We start from the raw sequence: 19,163 nt of genomic DNA, 5'->3' as shown, positions 1-19,163 counted from the left end.
CGGGATGAGATCTTGCGTGGAGCCCCAGATCGAGGGAGATTATCAGTGGTCTTGTATGTCTTCCATTTTCTGATGATTGCTCCCACAGTTGATTTTTTCACACCAAGCTGCTTGTCTATTGTAGATTCACTCTTCCCAGTATGGTGCAGGTCTACAATACTTTTCCTGGTGTCCTTCGAAAGCTCTTTGGTCTTGGCCATGGCGGAGTTTGGAGTTTGACTGTTTGAGGCTGTGGACAGGTGTCTTTTATACAGATGATGAGTTCAAACAGGTGCCATTCATACAGGTAACGAGTGGGGGACAGAAAAGCTTCTTACAGAAGATGTTACAGGTCTGTGAGAGCCAGAGATTTTCCTTGTTTCAGGTGACCAAATACTTATTTTCTACCCTAATTTACGTATAAATTCTTTACAAATCCTACCATGTGAATTCATGGATTTTTTTTTCACATTCTGTCTCTCACAGTTGACGTGTACCTCTGGTGCAAATTACTGACCTCTGTCATCATTTTAAGTGGGGGAACTTGCACAATCGGTGGCTGACTAAATACTTTTTTGCCCCACTGTATATAAATGGTAAATGGACTGATTCTTAAATAGAGCTTTTCTTTTCTACTGGAGCACTCAAAGCACTTTATACAATGGAATTCACCCATTCACACACATTAGTTCAGGCAGTTTTTTCCCCCTATGCTTAAACGCTTTGTATCAAACACCGGAGAACAACATGGGTCTGGTATCTTGCCCAAGAATATTTGGCATGTAGCCTGAAGCAGAAGCTACCTTAATGTTATACAGTTTCAGAAGGGTTGTGATTATAATGTTACGATGTACCTACAGCATAGATTTACTGGGCGATCGTGGCTCAAGAGTTGGGAGTTCGCCTTGTAATTGGAAGGTTGCTGGTTCGAGCCCCGGCTTGGTCAGTCTCGGTCATTGTGTCCTTGGACAAGACACTTCACCCGTTGCCTACTGGTGGTGGTCAGAGGGCCCGGTGGCGCCCTCTGACTGTGACCAGTGTTTGTATGACTTTCTATTTATTGAATTTGTCTTTTTCCAAAGGGGCTATGTTCGTATAGCATTGATTATAGATTGATTTATAGAATATTCTAGTTCTATAAATTTGGTAAAAAAGTACTTTTAAATAGAGTCAAATTGTGTCCCTGTTTCCCAATAGTGTATTCCCTTCTATTCCCTACTACTCTCTCCTTAAAATATACTAAATGTACTAAATTTATAACACACCTGATGTGATTTTGGACTTAGAAACAACGCTACCTTCGCTTCATTTTAATACATTTATTTCAATGGACTTTTGGGAAGAATTGTGAATTAAAGCCCCTGAACATTGACTTTTCTCCGTGGGGTGTAGTCTTTGATGATTGAGCATTTCATTAATTAGCCAGCCAGAATGCCGAAGATGGCAACTTGCCGACAGAGATGAGGCATAAGCAGGTAAGCATATTGGCCATGTATGCAAATTAGAGCATGTTTAATTAGATAATACCCCATTTGCATTTTTAAACATAATATTTCAGAAAAACTTGCAGCACACAGAAAAATAAATAAATAACTCCTAATATAAGAAATCAAATTGGGAAGTTTAGTGTTGATGTCTGTTAATTAGAATGTATAACCTTAACTCGTGTTTTCGAGTAGTTAAGTAGTTAAAACAAGGGATAAAAACTTTCACTGCAGCAACATAGTGATTTCCCAACTTTTGGGATAAAAAAAGAAAAGGTGTTCCATCAGGGCAAGCAAGGCAGGAGTGCTTGTCCACTGAAATCTAAACACAGACATTAATTATACCTACCACAATTAAAGTAATCTCAGTCCTTACATAGCAGACTGTGTTTTTTCATAAAGCTTCTGGCTAGTTTGCAGCCATCCTTTAAATTAATGCCATCTTGTGGACCTAGTTGGCTACTTTCTCTAGAAGCAGGCTTAATTCTGCTTACTCCCTCTCACTCCACTGAAAAATGTAGCATCTCTCATTTTCACAGGCATGTCTGTTTTTTTTTTTTATAAACAAAGGTCTGAGCTTGAGAAGCTGAGACTTGAGAAGCTAAATAAGCCTTTGACGGGAAACTGGTGCAAAACTAGCATGCAAGGCAAGCTGCCACTGGCTCTGCTTTTACTGCTCTGAGATCAGTTATGATCTGCACATGTGGAAACAGAGTTACCAAGTAAAGAAATATGCATTGCCTCTGCTTGCCTTATCATAAAAGCCAAATGTCACTGAAATATAGTACTGTAAATTTACATTTTGGCCAAACTCTCTTCTACAGAGATCACCAAAATACATCCTTTTATTATTGTTATTGAAATATTATAAATAAATGAGATACGACACGTGGGGTAAGATATCAGGGGAACATGTAGTAAAACTCCAGCTTGGCAGGAATTAAACCATAGACTCAGCACTGTCTGCATTTGTGGCCTTTCTACAGTATATGAACCGAAGATCCTTGGTTTTCGAGTTTAATAGATATTTTTACACAAACACACCAATATTTGAGGCACATGGTTATACAAATTAAATATTTCTAATTCAGGGAAGGTTAGATTTGCCTTAAAAAGAATGTCAGACCTGGGTCTGAAATAGATATAGTAACAATCATTATAGACTCTTCTTGGGTTGTGTTTTACACCATCCACAAGCTTTCCCATGGTGCTTCTTGAGTTCAGGAGTGGGCAATGGAGAATAGACATAAATGAGCAGACTTGAATGATGTCACACTGTTACACAGAAGCAGTGCTAAAATCATCAGGGCTTTCTGTACTTGGAACAGAAGAGAGGAAAAGCTTAAAAACATTGTTCTTTCTCATGCAACAGAGATTTTAACAGTCGTCGAGTCTCTCCACTTTTTACAAAATTGCAGGTTGAAATGGTCATTTCCTCAAGAGCTAGGAGGTAGATGTCTGTAGCAATTAGACAATATGTAGACCTACTATTGGATAGTTTTAAGCTTTCTGAAAGTCAGTCACAATATTTTCTCTAACTGATGCAGACTAATCATTTCTTACATAAAGTTACTCACTTACATACAATCCCTTCACGCAGTAACTTGTGTATGTGCAGCATGTCCCCTAAACTGTTAGCATTGTTATTTTTAGTCTCTCATAATGACTTAGCAACTTATTGAGGGAAAACTGCTGAACAAATGGAGCACTCTACTACATTTGTGAACTAAATTAACATCTCAGCATTAATCACATGAAGTATTTAGAGCTACAAAGTAGAGCAATCTTGAAATAAATGAATGAATGTGTGTATGTTTAAAATAAAAAAAACTTTTTTGCTTAGTTGTACACTTAAAAAAACAGTGTTATGCTGTAGTTATAAAAACTGTAATTTTCAAGATTATGAATCCATTCTCTGACATCACTCAGCATTCAGAGCTTATATAGTTACACAATCTCACTAAAGCAGAACCTTCAGGGTTTGTCAGATCACTTTAATATGTTTCCCAATGAACAATTACCTCTGTAGAAAGGTGATGGTTGATAAGATATGGAAAAATATTAACAGTGGAAATGGCTTGTACCAGTGTTCCCATATCAGAATACCTAAATTTATAGCATTGATGGATTGCTGATAGTTACATGTGATTATTCCTGTCATAATCCTATTTCCTCTTAGACCAAACTGAATATATGCTAGTGTTCTCCCACCTCTTCTGAAAGAAAACTTTGCTTGAAAAGCACTTCGATGGTAAGGTTTATTTCCCTTCATTTCACGGGTAAGTAACCACATACGGTAAATTATAGTCCTGATTCTGGCCACATTAGGGCAGACAGTAATTAAATCTTCATGCAGCTAATTTTGAAAAAAACTGTGACTAAAATTTTGAGAGTTTAAACTACAAATTAAAATCTTTCAACTCAATGCTGGCCGCATTAGCAGTAAACATTCTGCGACTTCTCACACAAGTGACTTGGAATTACTGGTTGATGGACGTGTCATCTCTCCTCTCATCTGGGTTCATATTATTCCTCTCCCTGCATGATACACCTACGCCTCTGCAAGTCGCCATCGTCTGCAGTCTGACTGGCTAATTAATGAAATGCTCAATCATCAAAGACTACACCCCGTGGAGAACAGCATTCCACTCTGAGCCTTTCATTGCAATTCCTCCTAAAGGTCTGTTGAAATAAGTAAAATAAAATTAAGGTAAAGTTTCAGCAGGAATTTCTAGGTCTGGATGAACAGTAATTACTTCTTCAGTATTTAGGAATAGTTATAATTTTGACCTTATGTGGATTAGAGATATTTCAAAATAAATTCAAATGCGTGCACCTAATTCTTGTTTTTTTCAAAAATCATCAGACTTGTGACATGTGGTCACCAGCTGGTGATTCATCATTATCAAGATGTATGTTGTACAATCATTCCAATCCACTCTGGAAAAAGAACTCAAAAACTCATTAAAATCCATTTTAGTGACGTATTAAATTGATACGATTAGAAACCTGATAGAACAGCTTTGGGATGAAGTAGAGCAGAGAGTGTGAGGCAGTACTTCTCATCCAACATCAGTGTCTGACCTCACAAATGTGATTCTGGAAGAAAATCAAAAATGTCCATAAACAGAATCCTAAGTTTGTGAAAAACTGGGTTGAAGCTCTTATAGCTGTAAAGGGTGGACTAACATCCTTTTAAACCCTGTGGACTAAAAATGTTGCTCAAGCTCATATGCATGTGAAGGCAGACAAGCAAATGCTTTTGGTATTAAAGTGTATAGATGCTATTTCTGTTGCAATGTTTTTGAAATGTTAGGTTTGAATATACAAATGAGTCATCATCATATACCACATTGCATTCATCTGGTCTTGCTCTTGACGAAGGCGGTCGCACTTTTCTCCTCCTCCTCCTCTCCCTTAGCGTCCCTGCTTAGCCTCTTATGTCCTTGTCTAGTCTCGTGTTTTCTTGTATTACTTTTCCCTGGAACACTCTTTCACAGTCTGTTCTCTAAAACCTAAAAGAGGAATTATGGATTTGATCAACTGGTCCCTAAATGCAATTGACACCCCTTTCTCAACGAGAAGTTTTGGCTTGGGTGAGCCTGAGTGCTGAAAATATCTACCTATTCGGAACCATGGTAATAGGGTTATTGCTGTTCGGAGCTGGCTTGGCCCTGACTTATCAGAGAATTAAGGAAGCGGAACCAGCTGTTCAAACCCCCACAAAGCTGCCCGCTGGGATTGAAACGATGGGAGAGGCGTGAGTTTCTCAAAATGGGCTCATTGAGTGCAGCACGGATAAGATCTTGGAAAGGCTACGGCTGCTGTGAATACTCAGAATAAGATCTCTGACTGCAGACTGGATACATCTCAGAAGGGCTAGCTTGGAATAATATCTGAGCGCAAATTGGATGACATCTCGGGGAGGCACACTGTCGTGAGTTCTCAGAATCGGCTCTTTGAGCACAAGAATGACAACATCACAGAACGCAAGTATGGTGAAGCTCGCGGCTCTCCAACGGGAGATTGAGAGACCAGTGTTGGACTGTAGAACTGCTTTGAAATTCATATGAGCTGTTCCACCATCACTTCATGCGGATACCCTTTTGGCGCCAGCTGCGGGGGCAAGGCTGGAGCCGAACAAAAACACCCTGATAACGACTGTGTTTACACTTTTCCTTCCCATTCCATGCAAGGCCACCTGGGTGGGCTGGAAGACTGTTTACTTAGCCTAGCAGGGCGAAGGACACTGTCTCAGCTGAACTCTGGACACGCACACACATACATATACACTGATATGCACACACTCATCCCCCCTCCCTTTCCAAACGCCTTCGATGCTTGTTCCCTCCTGGGAACACGGCGGGTCTGAGCCCGCGCTGGAATGGTAGCGCAGTGGCAGGATGGCTGCTGTGTTTGCTTCGGATTACTCCTCACCCCCCACCCGACCCTGTGGCTTGTCAAATGTTCCATAATGTTGTGCTGTGGACATTTATGTGCTTTTTTGTGCAGAGGAGTTTTTTTTGTTTCCTGTTCTCATGCTGTCCTCCCAGGAGCCCAGCATGAGTAGAGGTCTCTTTTTTCCTCTTGTACTTTCCCATTGTAGTGTATATTTCAGTGTTTGTTTTCTGTAACGCTACCGATCTCCGACCTGTATGCCCATGTGATGTCTGTGTTGTGTGTGTAAGGTCGGGGGGCCCTATTTCACTGCAGGGCAACCTGCACGTGGCGAATAAAGCCTTAATTGATTGATTGATTGATTGATTGATTGATTGATTGATTGATTGATTGATTGCATTAGGTATACCACTGCATAATGAATATTGGATAAAGACAGGATGATATCTGTGTGCTAAAAAATTCAATTCACTTCAGTTTTATATATTGTCAAAGCACAACAACAGTCACCTGAGGCGCATTATGTTGTAAGGTAAATACCCTACAAAACAGATAAAAGGCCAACAATCGACCGCCTGTGAGCAACCACATGGCGAAAGTGGGAAGAAAAATATTTTAACAGGAAGAAACCACCAGCAGAATCAAATTCAGGGCAGCCATCTCACATGACAAGTTGTGGGTAAGGAGAAGGAGACAGACTTGTTTGAAATGAAGCAAGAGTTTAAGGTTTTCACAGCCAGAGGATTATAGATAACTCTTTAAATTATGAAAATCTTGTCAACAGCCTTGGGAAAACTGATTTTTCCATCTTTTTAGTGGCAAAGTGTTCAGGAAATCAGGCTCTCAATTTTATATGAAAAAACCTTTCTGTAGAAAACTTCAGAATGTAGACAAATATAAAAGTGGAAATCTATAATAGTCCTGCTGAAGTTAGGATTTCCTCCTCAGAATAAGAAAAACAGATTTGAGAAAGCAGCCTTTGAAAATATGTGTTGTAAACATTCATAACAGGAAAACAAATTTTCATCAAGCATTAACATCAACATGAAGTTTCCCCAGTTAATTACTTAAGACATTTGTTCTTTTTGTACTGCCCCCCTTTTTTAAATTTCATTTTCAAATATGCAAACCAGTCATTATGTATCTAAATATGTGCAAATTTGCATGTCTTTTCCAGATCTGAACACTGGATAACGCCAGCACGGAAGTTTTTGTTTCAGTTCGTTGGTGAATTATATTCAATGTTTTTTTATTTGTTTGTTTTTTTACAGACAGGATTTTAAATATCTGTTTTTTTGACTCGATAAATCAGAAAATCCTGTCAACATCCTGAAAAAGTCAACTTAGCCATCGTTTTGGTAATAAAATGTTCTATAAATGAGACTGATAGGCAGACGGATACATGAACAAGCCCCTTTGTGAAAAGCCTTCAAAATATAGTTAGGAAACAGAAAAGTTGGAAGTATGTTAATGCTATTGAATTTAAAAGTTTTGCAAAAGGAAAAAAAAGTTCAGTAAGAGAAAAATAAATTGCAAAACTGCTTTTGAAGATTTGTATTCCAAAATTACTCAAAAACACGAGTTAAGGTTATACATTCTAATTAACAGACATCAACACTAAACTTCCACATTTGATTTCTTATATTAGGAGTTATTTATTTATTTTTCTGTGTGCTGCAAGTTTTTCTGAAATATTATGTTTAAAAATGCAAATGGGGTATTATCTAATTAAACATGCTCTAATTTGCATACATGGCCAATATGCTTACCTGCTTATGCCTCATCTCTGTCGGCAAGTTGCCATCTTCGGCATTCTGGCTGGCTAATTAATGAAATGCTCAATCATCAAAGACTACACCCCACGGAGAAAAGTCAATGTTCAGGGACTTTAATTCACAATTCTTCCCAAAAGTCCATTGAAATAAATGTATTAAAATGAAGCGAAGGTAGCGTTGTTTCTAAGTCCAAAATCACATCAGGTGTGTTATAAATTTAGTACATTTAGTATATTTTAAGGAGAGAGTAGTAGGGAATAGAAGGGAATACACTATTGAGAAACAGGGACACAATTTGACTCTATTTAAAAGTACTTTTTTACCAAATTTATAGAAATAGAATATTCTATAAATCAATCTATAATCAATGCTATACGAACATAGCCCCTTTGGAAAAAGACAAATTCAATAAATAGAAAGTCATACAAACACTGGTCACAGGTTAAGGAAAAATGTATATTAAATCTAAATGGCCTGTATTTGTATAGCGCTTTACTAGTCCCTAAGGACCCCAAAGTGCTTTACACATCCAGTCATCCACCCATTGGTGATGGCAAGCTACCTTGTAACCACAGCCACCCTGGGGTGCATTGACAGAGGCGAGGATGCCGGACACTGGCGCCACCGGGCCCTCTGACCACCACCAGTAGGCAACGGGTGAAGTGTCTTGTCCAAGGACACAATGACCGAGACTGACCAAGCCGGGGCTCGAACCGGCAACCTTCCAATTACAAGGCGAACTCCCAACTCTTGAGCCACGATCGCCCAGTAAATCTATGCTGTAGGTACATCGTAACATTATAATCACAACCCTTCTGAAACTGTATGACATTAAGGTATCTTCTGCTTCAGGCTACATGCCAAATATTCTTGGGCAAGATACCAGACCCATGTTGTTCTCCGGTGTTTGATACAAAGTGTGTAAGCATAGGGGGAAAAAACTGCCTGAACTAATGTGTGTGAATGGGTGAATTCCATTGTATAAAGTGCTTTGAGTGCTGCAGAGAGCTGGGACCAAAGTAACAAAGGTCACCATCAGTAACACACTACAACGGCAGGGAATCAAATCCCGCAGTGCCAGACGTGTTCCGCTGCTGAAGCCAGTGCATGTCCAGGCCCGTCTGAAGTTTGCCAGAGAGCACATGGATGATACAGCAGAGGATTGGGAGAATGTCATGTGGTCAGATGAAACCAAAGTAGAACTTTTTGGTATAAACTCAACTCGTCGTGTTTGGAGGAAGAAGAATACTGAGTTGCATCCCAAGAACACCATACCTACTGTGAAGCATGGGGGTGGAAACATCATGCTATGGGGCTGTTTTTCTGCCAAGGGGACTGGACGACTGATCCGTGTTAAGGACAGAATGAATGGGGCCATGTATCGTGAGATTTTGAGCCAAAACCTCCTTCCATCAGTGAGAACTTTGAAGATGAAACGAGGCTGGGTCTTCCAACATGACAATGATCCAAAACACACCGCCCGGGCAACAAAGGAGTGGCTCCGTAAGAAGCATTTGAAAGTCCTGGAGTGGCTTAGCCAGTCCCCAGACCTCAACCCCATAGAAAATCTGTGGCGGGAGTTGAAAGTCCGTGTTGCTCGGCGACAGCCCCAAAACATCACTGCTCTCAAGAAGATCTGCATGGAGGAATGGGCCAAAATACCAGCTACTGTGTGTGCAAACCTGGTAAAGACGTATAGTAAACGTTTGACCTCTGTTATTGCCAACAAAGGTTATGTTACAAAGTACTGAGTTGTATTTTTGTTATTGACCAAATACTTATTTTCCACCCTGATTTACAAATAAATTCTTTACAAATCCTACCATGTGGATTCATGGATTTTTTTTTTCACATTCTGTCTCTCACAGTTGAAGTGTACCTCTGGTGCAAATTACTGACCTCTGTCATCATTTTAGGTGGGGGAACTTGCACAATCGGTGGCTGACTAAATACTTTTTTGCCCCACTGTATATTCCTAGTGGACGAAGTGCAAGATACAAATGTCTAATGTGTGTTTTTTGTACATTCATTTTTCTTAACAGAGAGTCTATGGAAGCAAAATGTCACACAACCTCAACGTTTACCTCTCTAGTGTTTCTGTGTGGTTGCATGTGCGAATACAACTCTCAACGTGGTCACATTTTGCAGTCCAATTGATCTGTTAATTAGCTTGACTGTGTTCTTGTTTCCAGGTGAATGTTTAGCTGGTTGTTTATTCAGCGCATTGAACACATGCCATGTCCAGGACTAATGAGGGTTCCTGTAAACACATCTCATTGTGTTTTTTATTGTTTTCTTTAGTTTTGTACCAAGGGATATTCCTCATCAGTGTTTAGCACATAAATCGTATCCAACATGTAACAATCCCCTGATGAAAACAGTCCCCATCAGTGAAGTTTACTTTAATAAATTATCTGCATTTACATTGTACTTCACAGTCTTTCTCACTTCCAAATTTACCAATAACAGTCGAGCTGCCACACAAGGTGCATGCCATCAGGAGCAACAGTAGGTTCAACCTGTGTGGTATACTCACCCTGGTAATCAACAATACTACAAGATGAAAAGCATCTTGTTTACAGAGAGGTCATGTCAGAACAAGTTACACAAGGAAAGCTCTACCCTGCGTGCAAAGAGAGTAATTTATGTAATAGCCAGTGCAGGTATGAAAAACAGGAAAGCCTCGAGGCTGGTGCATCAAGCAAGTGACAGTATGTGGATCATGAGACAAACTGTGTCAGCTAACACTCTGGGTATCAAACCTCTGAGACTAACAACAGTCCCCGAGCTATTACTCTGACACTGAACTGTTATCAAGTTATTTTGTGTTTACGTCAGAAATGTGGGTGCTACATGATTAATCATGAGACCTGCTAAGTCATCACAAGAGCAGGGGTGGGGAAACGTCCTAAAAGAGCGCTTTATTCTGCAAAAATCCAGAGCTGCACTCAAAGCTGCCTCTTTTGGACTTCCGCAGTCCTGAAGGAAGGCTATTCAGCGTCACATTTAGTGTTTGCTATCGGCTAATCAAAGAATTTGGCTCTTATTGTCAGTGAGTCACTGATTACTTTTACACCTGACAGAAAAGATGTAAATAGGCTCAGATATGTTTAGACATGCCCCTATAATGATATCTTAGCAAGGCCACAAGGCACATATCACTGCAATCCTGCAGCAAACCGTGCCCTTTTATTTCTTCGAGGGTTTGCAACCCTTTAAGTTAAAAGAAGGCACAAGCGAGGAGCTGTTCCCCTCAGTGTTTGGCTCATCTTCATCACAATCTTTACACAGCCGGAATTAAACGTAGCCAAGAATGGGGATTTGATTTTTTTTTCCTCACACAGGCATCAAAAAATAAATTCTATTGGAATAATCATTATTGAGTCCTTTTCGGGTATGTTTATATGTTTGTGCTTCCCTCTCCGAGGCAAAATAAAGGCGCATATTTTATGATGCCACATATTCTCTTCAAATACATATCTGATCCGGCTCGCATGTTTTTTTATGCGCATTCGTGTTATCAATCACGTAAGGACACACGCTGCATATATGTTTCTTTGTAGAGATCAAAGGATAAACTAAATCGGCTCAATGACCTTAAAGATCGGTGCTCCTGTTCTAATCAGTTGGCAAACGTCTTTGAAGAGGATTTTTTTTCCAAAAGTGCAAAGAGCTTCAAAGATTATGCAACAGACAGGATTTCATCTCAGGTCCTCCACTTGGGAAACCAACGATTTAGCTGTCAGCAAAAGAGTAAATGAATCCTTCCTGGCCAAGGGAGATATTTATGCTTACAGGGTATCAGGCAGAGCCACTTCTCCCTTTCTCTATAAGAATTAAAACCCTGGGGGGGGGGGGGTCTAAATGTGATCCTGAAAGGTCACAGATCACCTGTTTTACACCTGGACAAAGAGCCCACCCACTAAGAGAGGTTCCGTATGACCAGTTATGACCTGGTATGTCAAACATGATCCCAAATGTCCCCGCTGAGGAGACCGCAAAGGAAGATTTTTTCAAAGAGGCTTGAGGCATCTATGTTTTTGTTTACCTGAATCTGATTTTTTAAACACAAGTCTCAGTTATACTGATTCATATATATACAAAATGATTACTTTGAGCCCTCTGTAACAGCCATGGCAGGACTCTATGCGTTTTCCCATTAAAGCTGGCGTGCTTCTACGATTGTTTGTCTATAAAAACTTTTTTGTACACACTGTTTTAACATATTTGAATAATATCAAAATTTAGCAATAAATCCGGAATTAAAAGCAGACATTTAACAGACAGTCAGCAGACAGTTTAGCAGACAATTAAATATTTTGTGATAATTTACATTTTTATCCTTAAGTGGCCTTAAGTGAGTTTAGTCTTTCAGATCACTGTTTACCACATAATGCTGGATGTGGAGTGTCCATAACTGTTTACTCTGGAGGAGGCTATAATAGTTGGAAAGAAGTCAGGTATGAGTCAGTGAGTCAGCCCGATTACAGTGATACTGAGGGGAGTTTCCAGAATTTGAGGATTTGAGAACGAGGATTTCCAGAACTTTTTGCTATTTTTGTCATTGTTAGCTGCTGTTAGCTGCTGTTAGCTGACGTTACTGAAACTTTCATTGAAGTGGATCTAATGCTGTGCATCTCAGACATTTAGCAAATAAAATCTCATATGATATGAGAATGCAAACAAACTGTTTATCAGAGGAAAGTGAGTTTCAGAACGCTCGAGCCTAATGTTAGCTTTCGAATGTTAGCTTATAACCAGCTGTTGCTGTTAGAGCTGGTTCTTGTCGGCTATTCGACAAAAGGGTCGTGGGTTTGAAAATCAGTAATTGGCTGTAGGTGTGAATGTGAAAGGTTGTGTCATCCCTTGCAACTTACTGGGGAACTTTCCAGGGTGTACCCTGCCTCTAACCCAATGACAACTGGCACAGGTTCCAGCACCCCTGCAACGCCGAACTAGAGCATGGTTGGATGTACTGAGGACTTTGGACAGAAAGTGCAGTACCCACCGCAATGCATTAGTTGCAAAGTTGGGCTGACAGTAAATATTTTTTTTTAAAAAGTGATTTGTTTCCACGAACATAAAGATTTTCATGACTATTTCACCTTTTGCCACAAGACAAGACTTGACCCTGAGAGGTTGAGAATCACCTGTCTAATGCCTTAGCCCACCCACTGACAGGTGTTCCAAATGACCAGTCATGACCTCCAGGTAGATAAACATGACTCCAAATGTAGTTAACCACAGGGGACCACAAAGTGGGGCTTTATTATACAATATGTGACCGACCGCTATCAGCAGGCTGGTAAAGGAAGAAGGTAAGAAGAAATGGCCACTTCAGTACCTGCTCATGGCCATGATTTACCGCATAGGGCTCCACTCTATAAAAACCATATGTTTTCTGTTTTTCCTCGCCTGGAATCCCTGTGAGGAGAAGTGCAAGCGGCAAAGTGAAAATCTATATCAACATAGCCATAGGTAAAAAAAAAAAAAAAGCAAGTCACAAGGCTGGTAGAAAACAAACCCACATTCGTTCATATATCAGCCACACAGCTATAGATGTTTTTTTTTTTTTTTTTTAATAACCAGGAACTGTAGGTATTGAGGCAGTGAAGCGAGAATCAAGGGAATCCATCAACATGCAGTAGCCACAAGTAACAAGAACCAGGATGAGCGAAGTTTCTCAGTTGCAACACTAGCACAGTATACTCAATATGGGATTTGTATCCACAGTGGAAGAATACCTACAGCCACCTCGCTGTGCTCAAGTAACCTGCAGAGATGTAATATTAGATCACTGTGTAGCATAGTGTATCATCCTCCATCATGCTCACGATATATCAGATTTGATGTCCTTTCTCCTTAATTGCCGCATCTCTCTTACCCATCTGTAGCTGCTGGTGCTCTCCTGAGACCTGGCTGTGCTCGTTACAGACATATGTTGGGGAAAACAGCTTCTGAGGTAATGCATGGTATGTTAAAGATGTGTTTCTGACAGCCACAACTGGCAGTTGGGCTTTGAATATTACTGAGCAATCTGCTGTCTTACTCAAATTTTGAAATAAAAAAAAAAAAAAGACTGTATGTTCAACAAGCCATGATTACAAAACTGCAGTGTCTGTGTTTTTTCCAACAAGCATCCTCAAAGGATTGTATGTGATAAATTGGTTCTTTTTCCAACTGGGTGATTCCTGGGATGGGCCATAAGCTTTTTAAAGTCTGTTTCCTGTTCTGTACTACAAGGAGAATATATGAATATTTTTATCAGTATGCACAAAGTTTACAGAAATTTAACCACTAAAGCCAGCTGAATTATGTTATTATGGATATGAGCATGCACGATGGTGTCCAGGACGCACTCACCCATGTTTACCTGCCTTGTAAGTGACAGTTATGGGAAGGTTTGCTTTTCATTTTGCTTCCTATGGAAGTGTGACAAGATCTGTTGATAATTACATGGATTTTATATGAACATCTTTACATAAGGGAAGCCTGTGATTAAAGATAGGAGGTCCAGGAGTACAGGTACAATAAGTACAGAAAAGCAAACAAGTTGTCATTCCTTTGGTGGCGTGTCATTATAATATGCATCTTTCCAATGAAGTCTACATGTTTCCACTTGCCCAGCGCCACTATGTTTCCAAAAACAACATAACAACGGGTTTTACTGAGCAGTGACTTGAACCTATCTAGCCTAACACTGTAAAAATATAGACTTTTATATAAAAGAAGACATAAACCAGCCATTTACTCTGGAATCTGCATTTTGAACCCTCAGAATTAGCATTCTGACCAATAATATTTTAAATCTGAGGACATAAGTTACCAATATTTGAATGAAAAGGAGTGGTGCTGAATCATCCACCCTATATTAGCTAGTTAGCTACTCTTGCTGAATTTACAAACTGGACGGGTGTGCGAAACACTGGTTTTTAATCCATTGAAACTGAAGCACAACCTTCTTGAAAGGCCTGTAGGTCATAGCAATGTTGTTCCAAAAGACAACAGCAGCACAAACAAGTCGAGGGGTCTAATTTAGTGGTTTAAATTAGTAGAGATGTAAGCCTAGCACACAGCTAGAAACTGACAGGACACCTGTCAATCAAAGTGTCCACTCTTTTAAGTCCTTCCAAGCAGATTCACACATCATAGAGGGGAGACTAGTCACAGGTGCCAAAAACACTTTCAGTGCTGTTTAGTTGGACATTTTAACATTGGTCACGTACTGGCATTTACATTTTCAAACTAGCCTCAAATGGACATTAAAGACGGCCTATTATTACCTATTGTCACCGCCAGAAACCGACCAAATACCAGCTACTTTATGGGGTACTCACTAGTACAGGGTGGGATCACATTTACTTTCAGAACTGCCTAATGGAAACATTCCTCAGAGATTTTTTTCCATATTGGCATGATAGCATCACACAGTTGCTGCAGATCTGTTGGCTGTACACCCATGGTGTGAATTCCCCGTTCCACCGTATAATTCCTCTTTATTGGGCTACTCTCTGTAGAATTGACAGAAACTCCTAGTGGATCAGCAGTTTCTGAAATACTCAGATGGTCTTTCTGGCACCAATAGCCCCTGTTAAAGGTCAATTAAATCACCTTTCTTCGCCACTCTGATGCTCAGTTTGAACTTCAGCAGGTCATCTTGACCATGTCTATGTGCTCGAGTTCAATGAGTTGTTAACTCACTAGTTCACTAGCATAGCTAATAAATCGTGTTATTGTGTAAGTAGTTTTTATGATTTTCAGTGGCAGGCATAATATTGGCTAAATATTTAGAAGTCGAACAGGATCTCACTGTAGGTAAGAGAAATGTCTTTTTCTTTTTTTTCCAGCTCTTGCCTGTGGAACTGGAGGTCAGGCTTGTGAGCTGTTTGTTTGGTCTTCTGACCCCATTTGTTAGTGGTCCTCTGGTAAATCAGGCAGAAACACATTTTTCAGAAATGAACACTAAATTTAAGACCAGTATGCGGCAAAGAATTTTACACGGGTCACAAAGTAACACTGCCATTTGTTTCCACTTGACATCTTTGGCTTCTCTGTTTTAAATGCAGCAACTGAGTTTGCAAACTGGAATCCATAACACAAAGAGCCATCTGTAATCCTCTGCTAACATCCACATTTAATTTCTTGTCATATGAATAACTGGGGTGACTCGAATTGACACGGCAATCACTCCAACAGTGGATTTATAAACCCACAGTAATTAATGAGGTGCAGGGATTTTATGTTTTATTAAAACATTAAATATGTCCAATGTAACAAACTCAGTTCATGCAGATTGTGTTTACCCTAGCTGAGCTCACTCATACAGTTAAGTATGTCGTTTATCAAGTTTTGATTTACACAATGAAAGTACATTTTATCTGGTAATTAGAACATCCAGAGTTAATGCTGATATATGCAGATAAAGCTAGAGAGGAAGGACATAAGGAAGTCAAAGGCAAGACAATAAAAGGCTTCCATCCTAATAAATCAGTTTCATGCACTTTTTGTTTCTTTGTCACGCTAAATAAACAACACAACTGTGAGCTTTAAAATAAAATCAGGAGTGTAACTGCCTTTACGAAAATTCTCTCATGAGACTGCTGGGTATCCATTATTTCTCCCTGTAGTCTGACTGCTCAAGCAAAGCTGTTAGAATTTTAATCTCGGGTGATGTCTAAGCAGCCCTTGTCAGCAAGACATTGGCATAATGGTTTGAATAAACGCCTTCCTTTTCCTATGAGCTGACGATAATTGGAGTAAAAAGAAATGACATGGCAGCCAATCTATACAAACTTCACAACCACAGTAGTTAGAACAGAAACTGGCAAGATGTTTCTGTCAAAATAACCACTGTATCATAAGCCAAAATCACAAAAAGGGGCTGCAAAAAAGACTCTTCCATCTATCTCAGTTAAGAAATTGTGATACATTTGTTCCGTTAAATGATACTAACAAAACACTTTCACCACTGATAGAATCCATCTACTTAAACACTAGGGAGGATGTACAATTACTGAATGACTGATTGATGGATTTTTCTTTTTGCCAACTTAGCACCAGAGCTCAAGGAGTAGATTGGTTGCTTGCTTTGTTGGTTGGGTTGGCCATCATATTAGTCTAATATGAAATACCAACATGCATCGACTGATTAAATGCTATGCATTTGTGAACAATTCCCTGGTGATTATATATATTAACAATCATAGCTCAATTATCACTTAGGCTGTTGCATTAACAAAGCAATTTTGATATATTTGCTCTGATGAAGATAACTCCGATTATATGTCAAAAATTAGTGCACAGTACCATACTTTCACTTGGTGTTCTCGTTATACTTTTGTAGTCAATGTATGTTATCTGTGTTTTACATTATGAACCTAGCCTATTAGAGCATTGTCGTGGTTTTCGGTAGGCAAAGAGACGACACCTTGTAGAGCAACTTCAACCTTTATATCTCACTTCCGGTACCCAACACACTTTCACCATAAAACCGGATATACTTAAACAGATAACACCACATCCTCCTTTCGCAGAAAACAACAACTTATTGAAACATTTACTGCATATGGGAAACTGTACTTTCGTTACTTCTTAGAACCTATTGCAGAAACATAGCTACTCTATATTTAACTCGAGATGCTTTGCTTTATTTAATCTCACAAGTTCAATCTTTGTGGTTTTATGACAACTCTGCCAGCTCTAGTTCTGACAAGACCTGGGACTTCTGTCTTGGGAGTCAGAGTTGTAGACGTCGATAGGTTGGAAGCTGGCAGGGTATTTTCTCTGGGACTGACGGGGGTAGATGGGGTCTGTAACTTTGGTGTGGACTCTGGTAATGGCTGGAGGTGACGTCTATTTCTCCTGGTGGCTCCTGAAGGAGTCTCAACCATATAGGAGCGGGGTGTGGAGTGAGAGGAGATGACAGTCCCTTCACGCCTAGTGTCTGTAATCCACACTGGTTGCCCCGGTGCGAGTGGAGGAAGTTCAGTCGCCCGATGTCTCCTGTTGTACGCATCACTGTCCCTCGCCCTTCTCTCTCTCGCTTTTGCCAACACTGTATTCTTATTGAGCAGGCTGGGATTGAGCAGGGAAGGAAGCTGGGGAACTGGCGTGCGCAGTCTCCGTCCCATCAGTAGTTGCGCCGGGCTATATCCGTTAGCCAATGGTGTTGCTCTGTAAGCTAGAAGTGCAAGATATGGGTCTTTTGCCTTCTTTAGCAGGTTTTTCACAGTTTGGACATGACGCTCAGCCTCGCCATTGCTCTGTGCAAATCTAGGACTGCTTGTTACATGTCTGAACCCATAAGTTGCTGCAAAGTCTTTGAACTGTTGTCCTGAAAACTGAGGTCTGTTGTCAGTGTAGAAAAGCTCTGGAATTCCATGTCTGGACAAGACAGATTTTAGGTGTACTATAACATCTTCCGATCTGGTGGGGGTAAGTTTGGCTACTTCCACAAATTTCGAGTAGTAGTCTACCAAAAGCACATAGTTGCTGTCATTGAGTGTAAAAAGGTCTGCACCAACTTTTTGCCATGGCCTCTCCGGGAGTTGGCTTGGCATTAAAGGTTGTACTGGGTTAGAACGCTCTTTGATGCAAATGGTGCAGTTTTTCACAAGTTTGTTTATTTGCCCACTCAGACCAGGCCACCACACTGCCTCTCTGGCTCTCTCTCTGCATCTAGACATTCCCTGGTGTCCCTCATGTAGGGCACTTAGGACAGAGTGGCGTATAGCAATGGGGATTACTAGTCTGGTGCCTTTCAGTAGCAGATTGTCATGTACAGTTAAGGTCTCTCTGTGTGGCCAATATGCTTTAATTGGGCCTATGAGATGGCTGTATTCTGGCCATCTGCTCTGACAAAAAGTCATGACCTCTGAACATATGCTGTCGGTTTTTAGCTGTTCTTTTACCTGTGTGATGTATGTCGAGGTAGCAGGCATGCATTTGACAATTTCATCCACATAAATATTTGTGTCTTCCAGAAATTCAGCTGTAGCTTTTGAATCAGGGTCTTGGTTAACGGGTGCACGTGACAGTGCATCTGCTGTGAGGAGTGCTTTGCCTGGAGTGTGTGAGATGGTGTAACTGTACCTCATGAGCCTTAGGCGGAACCGTTGGATTCTGGGTGGAAGCTCGGTTAGGGCTTGCTGGCCTAACAGGCTGATGAGTGGCTTGTGGTCAGTCTCTAAGGAGAAGTGTCTCCCGATGAGAAAATCTTTGAATCTTTCACAACCCCATGTTAATCCAAGCGCCTCCTTCTCCACCTGTGCATACCTCTGTTCTGTTTCCGTTAAAGAACGAGACACATATGCAACAGGTCTCCATTGCTCTCCCTCTTTTTGAAATAGGACTGCTCCCAGTCCATAGGAGGAAGCATCTGCAGACAGTTTTAACTCTTTGTTTGGGTCATAGAGTGCAAGAATGGGAGTTGAGTTGAGTCAGATCGCCTTTCAGCTGCTTGAATGCTTTTTGCTGTGCGCAGCTCCAAACCCACTGATTTTTCTTCGAGAGCAGGTCTCTTAGGGGC

The sequence above is a fragment of the Mchenga conophoros genome, linkage group LG23 (genome assembly GCF_057382185.1).
Source record: "Mchenga conophoros isolate Kocher_MC1m ecotype Shallow Benthic linkage group LG23, M_conophoros_male_GT1.1, whole genome shotgun sequence".
In the NCBI taxonomy this organism is placed as follows: domain Eukaryota; kingdom Metazoa; phylum Chordata; class Actinopteri; order Cichliformes; family Cichlidae; genus Mchenga; species Mchenga conophoros.
This window is presented reverse-complemented; position numbering follows the sequence as displayed.